This window comes from Mustela nivalis (genome assembly GCF_964662115.1).
Source record: "Mustela nivalis genome assembly, chromosome: 15".
Taxonomy (NCBI): domain Eukaryota; kingdom Metazoa; phylum Chordata; class Mammalia; order Carnivora; family Mustelidae; genus Mustela; species Mustela nivalis.
Window position 1 is genome coordinate 81,013,226 of NC_139034.1, and position 13,912 is coordinate 81,027,137.

The 13,912-nt window shown below is 44.2% G+C and overlaps 1 long non-coding RNA gene across 1 annotated transcript in view; it reads left to right on the forward strand.

Annotated features, from left to right (window-relative positions):
- The first annotated feature begins 5,309 nt into the window (after positions 1-5,309).
- The window catches only part of LOC309848870, a 79,568-nt gene continuing 70,965 nt past the window's right edge, over positions 5,310-13,912 (forward strand). The window contains exon 1 of the long non-coding RNA XR_014303349.1: positions 5,310-5,665. This is a non-coding gene — a long non-coding RNA (uncharacterized lncRNA). The remainder of the gene's footprint in view (positions 5,666-13,912) is intronic.

Here is a 13,912-nt window from a genome sequence, read left to right on the forward strand (position 1 = left end):
TGTCCCAGATTCCTGCCGGAGAGTACTTTCTGGACCTCAGTGCAGAGAGAGAACACAATCAGAACATGCCCGATGCGCTGACCTAAGACAGAGGAGGAGATATCTAGAATTGGAAAAGCAGAGTGCTGTAGAAGGAAACTTCTGGGAGGAAGAGCTCTAGAAGTCTGTACATAGGTCTGCCCTTGATCTTTGGCTGACCACTAAGCTGTATAGGCAAAGGATGAAACTCCACAAGGCTGGGCCAAGGATAACCAGGATGAGACTGTGAATGAATAATTCCCAGAGCTGACACAGCACTAAAAGACACTGATTTTCTGACAAGCCAGAAGGAATACCTAAGGCATTCAGTCAAGATTTCAGAAGGTCATGCATGACTTAGCAGAGACTCTAAGAGTTCGTGCCTCAGCCCTTAGAGATAAAATAGCCCCAGAATTAGGATTATTCTGAATCTACAGTATTGGAACCCCAAAACAAGTATCTAGAGGATTAAGCTGCTATTTAAGTGCCTGCCCAAACAAACATGGTACTGCTTAAGGAAGACCACAAAATATTCTAACATAAGGTTCACGAAATCCACCAGCCAGTGAAAAATTATTAGGTATGAAGAGAGGGAAAAAAAATGTGACCCATAATTAGGTGGAGAAGTCAATAGAAATAGTTCTAGAAATGACAGAGATGATGGAAGTAACAGATGTGAGCTTTAAAGCCGGTATCAGAAATACGCTCTGGGACTTAAAAGAAAACATGAACACAACAAGAACAGAAATTAAAGATTGAAGAGGAACCGAGTGTAATTAGAAAGCTGAAATATACAATATCCAAAATACAAAATCAACTAGATGGGCTTGCTAGCTAGTTGGACACTGCAGAAATAAAGGTCAGAGACCTTGAAAACAGCCATATAAACTATCCACATGAAGCACGGAAGGTGATGATTTCAGGAATTATCACAAATCAGTGAGATACACAGCAATACTGTACCCATTTTGCAGGTGAGGAAGCTGAGGCATGAGGCTATGAAGAGCATTGGAAAAGGTCACACAGCTGTCAAGTGTGGGCTCAGGGAATATGCTGATGGGCAAGAGGGAGGGAATGTGGACCCTTTGGAGGAGGTAAGTGCTGCCCGGCCCGGGTCTGGGAGCTCTCTTGCTCCTCTGGGAAGAAAAGAGTGGTGTTCAGGCATGGGAAGAAGCATGAAAATGTCGGAGGCCTTTTTTCTTGTATTTTAGTTTCCCCAGATAGTTAGAAAACCATGCAGATTTCATAGAGAACCAGGCAGGTTTTAGCCATCTCAGAAAATACTCCCTTTCTTTTTCTCACTCCTGTTGTGATGTGAGCCTTTTTTTTTGGTAAGATTTTATTTATTTATTTGAGAGAGAGAGAGAGAGAGAGAACAAGCAGGGAAAATCGTGGGGTGAGTGAGAAGTGGGGAGAAGCAGACTCCCTCCTGATCAGGGAGCCCTATGCAACTCAAGGCAAGATCCCAGGACCCCAGGACCCCAGGACCCCAAGATCATGACCTGAGCCCAAGGCAGATGCTCAGTGGACTAAGCCACTCAGGTGTCCCTGGTGATGTGAACCTTGACTATGCTCTCTGGCTTCCAAATTCCTTCACTGAGCCCAGCATGCCTTGTGCGGGGCAGAGCCACCTTCTTTGCTAGCTGTGCTCTCCGTGTACTTGCTGGAGTGTTCCTTGTGCCCTACATCTGGCTCAACTTGTACAAATATTCTCACACAGCAGGTCAAATATTGAAGAATTTCCATGCTTAGTCTGGCTCTCCCTGAACCCATAGGAGAAGAAATATCTTTTATATGGGATTTTTTTCTCTATTTTTTTTCCCCTCAACTCAAAATTTATAAAATTTCAAAATCAGACATAACATCATAGTTTTGAGATCTTTATTCTGAGTGGCGCAGAATACATGAAATCTATTATCTCTTGCTATGGACAGATTTATGTCCCCCAAACTCATATGTTGAAGGCCTAACCCCCAGTGTGACTCTGTGTGGAGAGGGCGCCTTTAGGATGTAATGAAAACTCAATGAGGTCATGAGGATGGGGCTCTGATCTGATGGGTTTGTTGTCCTTATGAGAAGAAACACCAGAGAGCTCTACCCTCTCCCTTTCTCTCTCTGTAACCCTGGGAAACGGAGATCCTCCCTTGCCTAATAGCTAGAATAATATATATAGATATATAATCTATATATCTGTTATATATCTGTATCTGTCTATGTATCTATATAATATGTGAATATTATTATACCAATCAGTTTCTATAAGGAGAAACCGAGGGTCAGGGTGGCTCCCTAACTAGTGGACGAGTAAGTGGCAGAGGAGATGTGTGGCAGCCCAAGGCCGCTGCTTTGAGCCAGCACGTTACCCTGCATCCCAGCCATGAATCCGAATTTTGGAAGCATGGTTTCATTATTTGCCGTTTATCTGCAGCTACCAGCCCAGCATAACTCTCCTTCATCCTGCTCTGTGTCTGAACGTCCGGGGGGGCCCGCGGAGGGCTATGAAGACGGATGCCACTGATACATGTCATCTCCTCCTAGCACCAGTGGGCCAGGCCTCCTGAGACACGCGGGACGGCGGCGGCCCCTGCCAGTCCCCTGACGGAGTGGTGAGCGGCGTGAGACAGCCGTTTGCTTTGAATCGGATCGCAGTGCCACCGGTGCTTTGTCATCTGTCTAAACCCAGTGCTGCTTTGTTAGTCCGACTGTCATTTACTGTGGGCTGAGACACTCCACACGGTTACCTGGTGGCTTCAAGGGGTGGTGGGGGTAGGTAGTGTTCTCTGGGTGGCACCGACGACGGTAGAGACCACAGAGAGGCAGTGAGCCACCCCCATGGAGGCAAAAGGGGAAAAACGGGAGGAGATGAAGTGAGCTGCCTTTGAAAGTGTTTCCATGAGCAGAGACTTAAAGTGAGCTGGGCATCCGAGGTCCTCCAAAAATCACATGCAAACGCGTGTGGGTCAGTACATATGGAGTACAGTTTTAAACATTATTTTGTTTTTATTTTTTTAAAGATTTTATTTATTTGTTTGAGAGAGAGACAGGGAGAGCGAGCATGAGCGAGGAGAAGGCCAGAGGGAGAAGCAGACTCCCCGTGGAGCTGGGAGCCCGATGCGGGACCCGATCCCGGGACTCTCGGATCGGATCATGACCTGAGCCAAAGGCAGTCACCCAACCAACTCAGCCACCCAGGCACCCAACATTGTTTTATTTTTTAAAGCTGTTTGTGACTTATATAAGGTAAGGAACTCCTGCTTCAGTGAGAAGACCATCCATTCTTTGCTTGTCTCAAGTGAATTCAGGTTTTACTTGCTGAACCAAAGCAGTTACTAGTCCCAAGGACAGACATTTAGAGACACGCAGGTGCCATTCCTGCTGGAATCAGAAAAGGCTAAAACTTAATACTAGAAGAAGTGAAAACACGAGCCAGCAGAATTCCTGCCTCTCATGATTTACATCCTGGGCTGTCAGTCCCATGGGGCAAAATCTGAGACCCACTGCGAGATTCTACCTTTGCTATCTTTAGATAACTGTACGCTATAGATATATAAATAGCATATATATGTTCATACTCATCATATACACACATACATGCATACACATATGTTCACACACACATCGCACACACAAACATATGTACAGATACACACACATAGACGCATACATGCATATTTACACAGGTATCACATATATATACAACATATGTATGTACAGATACGGATGTATATACAGATATAACTTATGTATATACAGCATGGCCATACACGCATACACACGTACACACATGCACACATATACACACATACATATATACTCACACACGCACACAGACACACGTAGACACACACACACATTAAACGCACATTCCGGGGTGTACGGATACTCCTGAGCGTGTGGATGTGTGCAGAGGCACTCCTACAGGACACGCACTGTGTATCTAGGCTTCTCTCCACTCCTCCCCGGCACACCACATCCCACCTTGTGACACGACGGTCAGGTGTCCTGACAGAGGACAAGGATGTGAACTGACTGGCTCAAAGCTCCCCCTCAGGTCTGGAAGCCTCCGTGGCCTCTGTCGTTGAAATGCGTCCTCTCCCAGGCAGGGTCAGCCCTCCTGGAGCAGAGCCAGTGGTGGGAGGAACGTGGGACGACACAGGAAGTGAAGAGGCTTCTGCTCGGCCGGTGCGTGAGCTCGCGTTGCGCATCGCAGGGAACTTCCTTCTGCTCAGGACCATCTTTAACTTCGGCAATATGTCCTAAAGACGCCTTACAAGGGCAATCAGGACTTAGCCAGGGGGCTAAGTGGGAGGAAGTTATAATGTACAAGGTGAGTCTTTTGAGACTCTGAAAAACCCATTAACGGAGAAGTTATTAATGTCTTTTTTTATGCGGGTATAGTGCAGAGGCAGACCCCGAAGAAACCAATCCACATTATGAAACGTTTTACAGAAATCCATTTTTAAAAATAGGAGAATGCTCTAAATGGAGTCTGGAGGTGGGAACTGGATACGTGCCTGGCCTCCTGGGCCGGCTGCGGATTTTCTAAAGAATAAAGGGAAATTCTCCTTAGCCTTCACTTTGAGACAAAGAAATAGAATGAAATCTCCTACTGTAAAATTTGATTATCTTTTCTATTTTTCTTGCTCTCATATTTAATTTTCTTCCTTTCTCACTTGTACTTCCCCTCTCCAAATCTAATATCTTCAGGCCTCTGTTAACTTGAATTTAACTTTAAAAACATCAAATTATTAAACCTTCATTAGGCATAGATGTGATATACAGTTAAGCGAGTTCCTCTAAGAATGGTGGAATAATCTTACCCCCGTAGAATACAAGGGTAGGTTTTTCATCATGACTATAAAACCTCTGAACTATTATCAGAGGGAATGAATAAACTTAGAAATGTTTTCTTCCGTAGAGGTGACAGATTTGCATTCACTTTCATTCGTCCAAGAGCTCATTGTAAACAGAAACTGTGACTCATTCAGCTTTACATCCCTTCCTCATAGCGCAGACCAGTTACACAGTAGATGATCAGAAAATGCTTGTCAGGTGAATAAATTCTAAGTTCATTAAATCTACAGCTCAACCCTGCCAGTAGACTTCCTTCGAGATGCCAGGCTCTCTGGCATAGCTGGGTTTTCAGAGATGAGTAAGGTGTGGTTCTTACCTTCAGTGACCTTAGAGTCGGCTGGGGTCATGGAAAGAGGGGTATTTCTGCCAGTGGTGAGGTCAGTGGTGAGGTCAGTGGTGAGGTCAGGGAATGGTTGCCAGGTGGACAAAGAGGAAAGGCATTCTGGAGAGAAGGTGACAGACAGGGTCAAAGCCAGGAAGGGGTGAGGCTGTTGTCCGTGGTGTGTAGACACCTGACCAGCCTACATTTCTCCGGCCGCTGCAGGAGAGCTGGCGGAGGCCAATGCTGGAGTCCAAGTGTGTGAGGGTCAGAGCGGAGGACTGGAGGATCCGTGAATCGCGCCCTGACGCCCCGGCAGGTTCTGACCAGACCTTTTTATGCTCTTGAAACATATCCTCTTAAACAATAAGATGCACACAGACACCAAGAAGTGCATGAAACAATGGAATCAGACATTCAGCTAATGCAAACATGTTTCCTGAATCCAGTTCTTTTAATTCCTAGGGTATGGTGGTAAGTAGGAAGAAAAGTATTATACCCAAAGGAACACCAAGTAGAATTTAAAAATCTGCACTTGAATTTGCTCCGTGTGGGTCCCATTGTCATTGCATTCTTTTGTGCCTCCATGAGATCTTACAGACAAACCCAGAGGGACATATCTTGGGTAAAGAGCCCATTAGTGACTCAGTAGAGGATGAGTTTGCCATGACTCCCCACTGGCCGCTCACCCTGAACAGTTTTCTGGCTTCCGGTTTAGGGACGTAATGGGGGGGATTCAGGCAAAAGTTTAGCCTTCTTTATGGTCTTTGATAAAGCACTCATTATTTTCACTTTTTTTTTTTTTTAAGATTTTATTTATTTATTTGACAGAGAGAGATCACAAGTAGGCAGAGAGGCAGGCAGAGAGAGAGAGGAGGAAGCAGGCTCCCTGCTGAACAGAGAGCCCAATGCGGGGCTTGATCCCAGGACCCTGAGATCATGACCTGAGCCGAAGGCAGCAGCTTAACCCACTGAGCCACCCAAGCGCCGCCATTATTTTCACTTTTTAAGAGAGAGTGTTGGAATACGTGATCCTTTTGTTTTATTTTTTATTTTTGTTAATTTATGTTTTAAAGATTTTGTTCATTTGTCAGAGGGAGGGGCGCACCAGCATGGGGAGAAGCAGGCAGAGGGAGAAGCAGGCTCCCTGCCAAGCAAGGAGCCCAAAGTGGGACTTGCTCCTAGGACCCTGGGGATCATGACCTGAGCTGAAGGCAGATGCTTAACTGATTGAACCACCCAGGCATCTCATTTTATTTTATTTTTTTAAAAGATTATGAATTTATGTATTCATTGGAGAGAGAGAGAGAGCTGGCGTGGGGACGTGGGGCAAAGGGAGGGTCAAGCATACTTTGCTGAGCATGGAACCCCACACAGGGCTCGATCTCACAACCTTGAGATCATGACTTGAGCCAAAACCAAGAGTCAGAGGCTAATCAGCTGAGCCACCAGGTGCCCCAAAGGCATCTGAAAACTGTGTTTTAACTTCTTAAAAAATAATTACACCCGGCATGGGGCTCGAATGCACAACCCTGAGATTAAGAATTTCATGGTCTTCTAACTGAACAGGCCAGGTACCCCATAAGTGATCCCTTTAGTTCTCAGATTCTCAGACAGTGGCGATTTCTTATTTGATCCTTATTTTTCATCAAAGAATAACCTTTACCTTTTCTTTTTATCTGGAAGTTAATTTGTCTTCTACTGTTTTTTTTCCCTCTCTTCTTTTTCTTTGCTTTTCCTTTTTTTCCCCTTAATTTTCTTTTCTTGAGACAGAAAAAAAAAAAAAATAAAGAGACACTTCCCTTTGGTGACAACTGAAGTTAAAACACAGATATGAGAACGATAACCTTTAATAAGTCTGAGCTGTGCTGGAGAGTTTAAAGAGGATGTTTCTGACTCAACTGAATTTTAAACTTACTGAGGTGGGTTTTAACCTTTTATTGAGAATCTGATAAAAACAGTTTCCACCTCTGCTCGACCCCCACACCCCCATTTTGCATCTAGTAACAGGAAACCATCTTTCTCCCCAAAACCCACTTGGGGAGCTTGGGTTGGGAATGCTTTGCATACCTGGGAATCTAAGGTGGACCAGGGATGGGCGTTCGTTCACACACATGTTGAGTTCATTTTAAGCACAACCGCTGTTTCTTTTCTTTCTTTTGCTTTTTGTAACTCCCCTCCCTAACAGGCAACCCTCACAGGGGGGCCATCACAGTTTTGCCAGGTGGCTAGTTGGACGCAGCGCGTGTGTTGTCTTGTGTGCTCCTTGGAGAAGGGCCATAGTCCTCGCTGCGGGCCACTCAGCTGGGAAAGGCCTCTTGCAGATTTCAAGCTGCAGGGGAAATGCAAACCAGGCTTCTGGGTTCTGAAATAGTAATAAAACTGGGCCAGGAGTGCAGCTGTGGGTAGGTCCCCCCATTGAAAACCTTTTTACTTTACGAGATATCCTAAATTGCCTGCTCTGAGTTTTATAGGATGATAAGTCAGAAATCTCAGATTCTACTTACTGTGTAGAAAAGATGGGGACTGAGCTTGGTGGCTCTAGCACAGTGGGGATTCCTCACACGGTAGTGAGTGCGCTGGGTAGATAAGGTTTGTAAACTCTGGATTTAGGGAGGGGAGTTGAACAGAGGTCTGTGTTGGAGGGATACACAGGGCAGGAGTGTGCTCGCATGTGTGCAAAGCGTACATGTGTGACTTGTTCCCCAGCCAGGCTCTCTCTGCGGCTAAGGTTCATCATATTTAAATCTTCAAGAAAAGAACGAGAATTTAAAACCTTAAAACAGTACCCAGTGTTACTCAAACATCTGGCTCAGCAGGGTGACTTTTAGGAGGTAAAGATCGCTTTCTTAAGAACTAAACAGTTTCATTTTGCGACTTCAAAATGTCAGCAACGAGGGGCACTGTTCGTATTGTATCTCTTAATGCTTGAAATAATGCACACAGAAAACAAAGTACTTTTTGTTGAAAGGACAACCTTGTAAATACTCTACATCGTGAGGTTTGGGGGAACCCCTCAAGGGTTCCACACCGTAATGATTGCGAGAAGATTCTCTTTTCATTTTTCACCCTGGTGAATGGTATGATTTGTATGAATTCTGCCATAATTTTTGTTGGAGTCCAGGCTTCCTGACTTGATTTTTGGCCAGAGATGAACTTGACTATCAGTTAAGTTTTTTAGCAGTTTGGGGAGACATCCTTCAAACTCTGTTGCCCTCAATTCATGGAAGGTACAAAAAGACCTATTTTCCCAAATACTTTTTTGAGTACTTAACAATTTTTTTGACTAAAGGCAACAGCTCTCAGACGTTTTTCATCTTGGGTCCTTTCTAATTCTTAAAATTCTTAAAGACCCCAAAGAACTTTAGTTTAGCTGGGTTCTATCTATTGATATGTACTGCATTAGGTATTAAAATGGAGAAAATTTAATCACACTTATTTATTAATTCATTTTAAGTGTCCATAACAAATGTATTGCATGTTAATATGAATAACATTTTAATAAAAAATAAACATATTTTCTAAAACAAAATTTTAGTGAGAAAAGTGGCCTTGCTTCATATTCTTGTAAATCTCTTTGGTTTGACAGAAGACAGTTGAGTCTCATATTTGATTCTTCATTCAATTTCTTGCAAGATGCTGTTTTGGTTGAAGTATGTGAATAATATCCAGCCTCACACAGATATATAGTTGGAAAATGGGGGGGAGGGATGTTTCGATTATAGATAATTGTGGCTATACGTCTTTAATACTACATCAAAATTTGGCAAGTGAGACAGGTAGTGGTTTTTAAAAGGTTAATTGCAATGTGGAATATAAAAACACATCAAATAATTTTTTATAATCTATTACTCTACTGTCCAATGGTCTTGTACTTTGAATAGATCTTACTCATGCATAGTTTTATAATCCCATTCATGATAATTTGGAAAATATTGATTTATAGGGTTATGAAGATCATCTAAATAATGAATTTTTAGTATACCAAAACCCACATTTGTTAATATCACTGCTAATTTTATCAGAAAAAAACTAAATTTTAGGGATGCCTGAGTGACTCGGTTGGTTAAATGTCTGCCTTCAGCTCGGGTCATTATCCCAGGGTCCTGGGACTGGATCCTGAATCCAGATCCTTGCTCAGCAGGGAGCCTGCTTCTCCCACTGCCTGCCACTCCCCCTACTTGTGCTGTTTCTCTCTCTGACAAATAAGTAAATAAAATCTCAGAAAAAAAAAAAAAAGAAATGGTCCAATACTAAAAAAACAAGTACATTTTGAAAAACTCACATTGACAATATGAGTTTTCTAAGTTTTTATTTTTTTCTTGAAAGCTCAAATTTTATTATTGGCAACAAATCTGCCTTTTCCCCTGTGTGGGCATTTGCACTAATAGTGCAAAAGCAGAAGTGGATAAAACTGCTGGTGCGTGCCTGTGAGTCATGGCCGTGATCGCAAACTGGACTGACAGTCATGGTTTTCTTCCCCACTCCATGCAGCAGAAGTAAAGAAATAAAATCAATTTCCCTTAAATAGGTTCATGATGAAATAGCAAAAATTATTATTTTATTAAATCTCCACCCTTTAGGACATGTTTTTAGAACTATTCATTAGTGATGAAATGACAAGTATGTATATTGACTTCTGCTATAGACCAAAATTTGATGGTCATCTCCAAGAAAAGACCTTGTGCTATTGTTGAGTTGTGAGAATTTTTTTGGTGGACTTGAGAAAATGGTGGACAAACTATGGTTTTTTAGACTTGGGTATTGGCAGGTATTTTCTTAAAAATGAGCTCAATAGGTCAGTCACTTCAAGGAAGATAATCAACAGTGAGAAAGGCAAATAATATTTCAGCATTATTTAAAAAACGGTTTGGCCATATGGACCACTGAAAGTTCTTGGGGACTTCCAGGGTTGCTGAACATACTCTTGGAGGACCTTTTTATTTTTATCAATAGAAGGAGATGAACAGTATGACCTTTGCTTACCTCCGTACCACTCCATTTATCCGATTATCTAGTTACCAGATTGTCTTTGTCATGAGAGAACCAGGCAAGACATAGACAGGTTATGGTTAGGAAATTGAAATAAGAAAAGTTTGGAGAATGAATGGGACCCAAGATAGCAAGATAGAAGGGCCCAAGTTATCTGTCACTGTAAAGATACTCTAAGGAGCTGGGAACCAGCCTGAAGGCAGCCGATTCCTTGTGAAATTGAAAGGGGGGTAAGGAAACTCATGACACTTTGCATGGCCTTTTGATGAACTTTTTGGGACACTTGTTTCTTCATAGAGTGGAGAGAACAAGGTCTATTTCATAGTCTGATTGTCAGCATTCCGTGAAGGAGTGAGTACGACCTGACACGCTCAGGGTGGGCACTCAGTGATGGAACTGTTACCAGTATGACTTCCTGAGCTTGTATCAGCTTCTTTGCTCCCCAGATCTTTGTGCTCTGTGGTTCTGAGACCTGTGGTATTTAGAACCCACATGTGCCAGACCAACCATTCCTTCTTCTTCCTGGACCCCAGATCTTCATCATGCTGTGGGTTTGTCCCATTCTAGCTCACTCCTTAGTTACGTCTGCCCCAGGTGACTCCTGGTCTGGAGACATATACTCTTTGGTGCTCCTTTGAGGGGGGTTCACCCCCTGGATCAAGGGCAGTGCACCCTTCTGGACCAGCAGAACTTTGTCTTTCCAATTAGCCAATGGCTTGGAGAAACCAGGATCTTCCCATGTCAAGGTGATTTGTACTTTTCAGTTGTAGGGTCAGAAGTCCCTTTTTAGTGACTATCATTAGGATAGAATTTAATCTTGAAGCTCTATTCTCCTCATGAAGGAAGTATTAGTCACATTTTAGAGATTGCGTATAATGATACCACAATTCAACTAACTACCAAAGGGCCAAGTGCTTTGCAGGTGCTGTCTCATCTAATCTTCCCCGAGCCTCTCCAGGGAGCTGTGGTGATGCCCTTTTAATGGAGGCTGGTGTTGTGTGAGAGGGTGGACGGGATAGACCGATACCGCTAGTTTTGAGGGAAGTTGGATTTCCGATCCAGGTTTGCCTCATTTTTACAACACACTGTCCCTTTTTCCAGAGATAATCTTGTTGCTATGATTTTCTTCAACTGCTTAGTACAGTCACAATTAAAATTCAAGCTTCCTTCCATGGAGTGCTTTTCATTTTTGTTGGAGTCCAGGCTTCCTGACATGATTTTTGGCCAGAGATGAACTTGACTATCAGTTAAGTTTTTTAGCAGTTTGGGGAGACATCCTTCAAACTCTGTTGCCCTCACAGCATGGTGTCTGTCCCTGCCTGGGCAGCTAGGCTTCATTTGTCCTTTGCATGCAGCTGGGGCGGGGGCGGGGTGGTCTTGGTGGCACTCAGAGGGCTGAGTCCCTGCCGGCGTCCAGACACCACGGCTGCTCAGCTGGGCTGTGCGGAGCCAGTAGTGGTGAGGCCATAGTCAGCTCTGGGGTCCTACCTGGTGCTGGCCCTTGACCAGGGTTCAGGACACAAGGAATTTTGGAGGGGCCAGAGTCAGGTCGCCGGTTGGCAAGGAGAAGGGTTGCACTTCCACTCCGTGGTGAAAACATTGCTGGCTGCATTTCTGTACTGACGCTCCTCTGAAAGTTTGGGTTTTCCTAATAAAAATAACTCTTGGAGGGGCACCTGGGTGGCTCAGTGGGTTAAGCCTCTGCCTTCGGCTCAGGTCATGATCTCAGGGTCCTGGGATCAAGGTCCGCATCGGGCTCTCTGCTCAGTGGGGAGCCTGCTTCCCCCTCTCTCTCTGTCGGCCTCTCTGCCTATTTGTGATCTCTCTTTCTGTCAAATAAATAAATAAAATCTAAAAAAATAATAATCATCACTCCCGGGGCCAGGGAGGCCTTCCTTGTTCCGCACTTTCAATGGTGCCCGCCTGGTCGCTGACGGTATGGCTGGGCACCACTGACGTTGCCAGGCTTAGCCGCATTGTTGACGTGCTGTGGCCCATCCATCCTGAAGTCAGACTACCCACTTCAAGCAATAAATACAGTGCAGCCCCGAGGGAGTTCATTTATTCCAGCAGCCAGGTGTTCAAGCCTCAATACCTCTTCCCGAACTAGAAAAGTAATGTTTTCCTATTTGTCCCTCTTCAACTAATCCGAAATTCTCCAGGCATTATCTGTAACTGCTGAGTCTTAATGCTGCCTTTCAAACTTTAATCAGCTACACGAGGCAGATGTGCTCGTCTCCTGTGAATTTCTCATCACTTATAAGTGCCAGTTTGTAGTTTTAATATCATCTCAAATGTCAGGGTTCTGGCATGATTCTAATTTTAGTTTCTTTCTATCTTTCCTCCATTGTTTATAGAAACGGCATAAACACCTCCCCAACCCCGCATTTGGTAGGGGCATGCAAAGCATCTGGTCACATGTGCCTTGGAGTTCTGAGTTCATCTGGTTCCTTGAAGATGTTTTTAACTTTCTTTTTAATCTCAAGGGAGATTACCTTATAGACAAGAGATGTTTAGTTGGTTCCTATGAGCAGCTGTTGGAAGAGCAGGATATGCTCTTTGTACAGGCTTTCATGCTTTTGGTTCCTCGGCACTGTCGACTCAAGAATATTATTAAACCGTAATTAATGAGCTGTTGGGCTTATTGAAGGTTGTAGTTTGCCTGTAATTTGGCTTCATCAAATAGCATTTTCCTTCCCCTTGGAGCGTGAGTCCAAGATGGTGTGGCGTGTCTCCCCTGTCTTAGCCTCCTCCCGTCATTTTCCTATGGTTTTTTGTCTCCCTCTCTACACCTTGTGGTTGTAAGACAGAGGTCCAGCTCTGCCCCAGCTTTATATTCGTGCTTCAGGCTGGGGGAAGTGGGAGAGCCAGCAGCCTGCCTCCTGCAGAGACTCTATCTGTCCTTTTTGGGGAAGGGGTGGCACCTCCAGGGGTTTCTGTCTCCTCACACGGGGCCAGAGCTAGCTCATGACTCTGTTCCTCACCTCTATACCCACTACTCATGCATGGGAGGCTGTGAGACTCTTTCCAGCAGCACGGGTTGCTGCCCTGAACAAGACTAGGATTCTTTAGGAAGCAATGGGAGGGATACTGGTGTACAATCTGCCCAAGACATCCATCTCAACTTAATCCCCTGCTGAGCCTAATGATCAATCTTTCTTTCATCTGGCCCCGCCTTTGGGTAGTTTTGGTATTCTCCTTTCTGATATATGCTTCCCTAGACTCTCAGTGTTTTTCTCATTAACCTTATGCCATTTCTCAGTCTGATTCCTTAACAGGTTGCCTATAACTTGGTACAAATCCTCAAGTATCTTGACTCCATCTTTGAGGTTGCGTGGTGCATATCCTGAGCTATATCTGTGGTTCTTCGTTCTGGGAACAAGACACATCCCAGGCTTGTCTCGTACCCATGAGCCTCCTTCTTTTCCTGTCCGTGTTTCCATATTGAACCTCAGTATCTGAATTTTTATGGGATCTAGCCCCTTGGAACCTCAGCTCTCTTACCACCCATTCTGAAGTCGGCTGTGTTCTTTGGACCATTGCAAAGCTATATATCCCATGACCTTTAAATACCTCCTAGAAAGTCTCAAAAGCTTTAAGCAGTGGTCCTCCCTAGAGACCACAAAAGGAGGAACTCATGCCAGGTGTTTTCTATATTATGTTTGTAAACTCTGAGCGCACTCTAGACATGTGCCCTGAGCTTAATGTATTTGAATTGTCAGGAGGGCC